The sequence below is a fragment of the Colossoma macropomum genome, unplaced genomic scaffold (genome assembly GCF_904425465.1).
Source record: "Colossoma macropomum unplaced genomic scaffold, Colossoma_macropomum, whole genome shotgun sequence".
In the NCBI taxonomy this organism is placed as follows: Eukaryota; Metazoa; Chordata; class Actinopteri; order Characiformes; family Serrasalmidae; genus Colossoma; species Colossoma macropomum.
In genome coordinates, this window is record NW_023494793.1 from 33,112,090 (window position 1) to 33,114,370 (window position 2,281).

Consider the following 2,281-nt stretch of genomic DNA (forward strand, 5'->3'; position numbering starts at 1 on the left):
AATTAAAAATATCAAAATTCAAGACTGAACTGAGGGACCTCCAAAACAGGCAGAAATTGCATTCTATGGCTACACACCTTTTTTTAAGTGAAACAGTTTGGAGTCTTTCAAAGCCTATGTATGTTTATTTCTTCAGTTAAATCTATTTTATTGTTTGGCTCTAATTAAAGCTCTATTTCAAGCCTATGTACACAACCACTGTATGGAGAGAGGTTTAGAATTCATCTGAGTAAAGATGAACATGAATGTCATTCAGTGAGAATCATTATTGCTGGTCATGCGATGCTCCTGATTGGAGGGAGAGGTGTGATGATGTGGTGGGTGTGAACGCCCCCTCCTCAGTGCGGAGGAATCCTACGCTTCATTCTGTCTTTCTCCTTATATGGAGAGAATGCAGGTAGTCACGGCTTTCAGCGTGTGTGCAGCCCCTCCTCTCTCATAGAGGGCTGTGTGTATGTGAGAGACGTGGAGAGAGTCCTACTCAGCTTCCTATGAGTCACGAATCAGACTCTGCTGCTCAGCTGACTCATTCAGTCTTTTAATCCTTCAAGTGTGTGAGTGCATGTACACACAAACACTACAAGTACAGGAACAAAATCATACCATACACCTGCTTGAATAACACTCCACATTTAAAGTCCTGAACATCAAATGATCCAAAATATGATTTTAATATTTCATCAAGTGATTTCTGTAGCATTCATTCAATATGAAACAATATGCATGCTAGCATGTAATGTATGTATAAGCATGTACTTGTCTTTCTATACTGGTTAAAACAGATATCTTCACAATGACAGCACAGGATGCTCATTAGTGAGAACATTTTACTGATTTGGTTTGTTCATGATTGGTTAAGGATAGTTATACTGATACTTAGACATCTGCAACCGCTTGCATAAAACATAAAACTTAATATTTACAGTACTTTGCAAAAGTCAGCAACTACCATTTCAATTACTTAGTGTACAGTCAAGTGATCATTAAGCACAAGTTATTCATTTTTCAGCCTTATTAAAAACACAGAACTCATATTTACCAGATCAATTTTGTTCAGTATTTAGTGTGTCCACTCTTTGCCTTTATTACAACTTCCATTATTTTGGAAGACTTGCTTTCTGTTCTTCAAAGAAATCTGCAAGGATATTTTTCCACACCACACAAGTTCAGTTTTAAAAGTTGGTTGCATTTTCTGCTTCTGATGATCCACGCAATCCCAAACACATTCAATAATGTTGAGCTTGGTTGATGTGGTCAGTCCATTGTTCTATGAACAACAGCAGCTTCTTTATTTGATTTGCAAATGTTCTTCTTTTTTGTCTATTTCTTTTTCTCAATAACAGCTTCTTGACAGCTTCACATCCTTTTAGACCCATAGTGTTTAGTTTTCTGCTCACATTGGAAGGATGGACAGAAACACTTGTGGGTTTTTCAGATTTCAAGCAAGAGTGAAGCTTGATTGAACCTTCTAAGTTGCATCAGGTGTGTTGGGAGTTGGGGAAAGACTAACATGTGCATTTAAAATGTGATTAATGCTTCTGCATCTGCAAAGAGGCATATAAATTAACCTTTAAGGTCATGCTTTGGGTCAAGGTCAGCTTAGCATTAGGTTTATTTTTAAAATTACTAGTAAGGGGACATAAAGATTTAGGCCTTCACGTGCACAGTGATACAGTTATGGTTTGTGGGGTGTGACTGTGTGTGTGATTTGCACTTAGTAGTATTTTAATCTGCATGTGCAAATCGCAGAGCACTTAGAACTTTGAATAACTTTTGCATACCTACAGTACACCTAGCTAGCACACCTGATGTGGGTAACGTAGGCCCTCAGCACCATCTGAACATCAGTGGCAGGGGTGTTGGATCTGAGCTCTGCAGGACCATGATTGGGTTCCACTGATGTAGAGCAAGATAATACTAGAGTGATATACTGTAGCAGTAAGAGTACCTTTACTGATTTACCATGGCAAATATTCCCCAAAGTCATGACAATGACCACCCTTTAGTTGGAATAATACAATGCACAACATAGTAAGCACATCATTTAGCTTTAGTGTAAATCTAACTATGTGCATCGCTTTAGTCTTTTGATTAATACCTACATGCGCATCTCTTTACTAAGTGAATATTTATGTGTCCCTTTAGTCTTGTGATGAATCTACATGTGCATCTCTGTATTCTCATCATGACTAGAACTGCAGTTTTGTGGTGAATCAAATCTTTCAGGTTTTCGTGTGCCTGTCCCTTTAAGAGGCGTGGCCTAGCATCAGAGAGCTCTGCG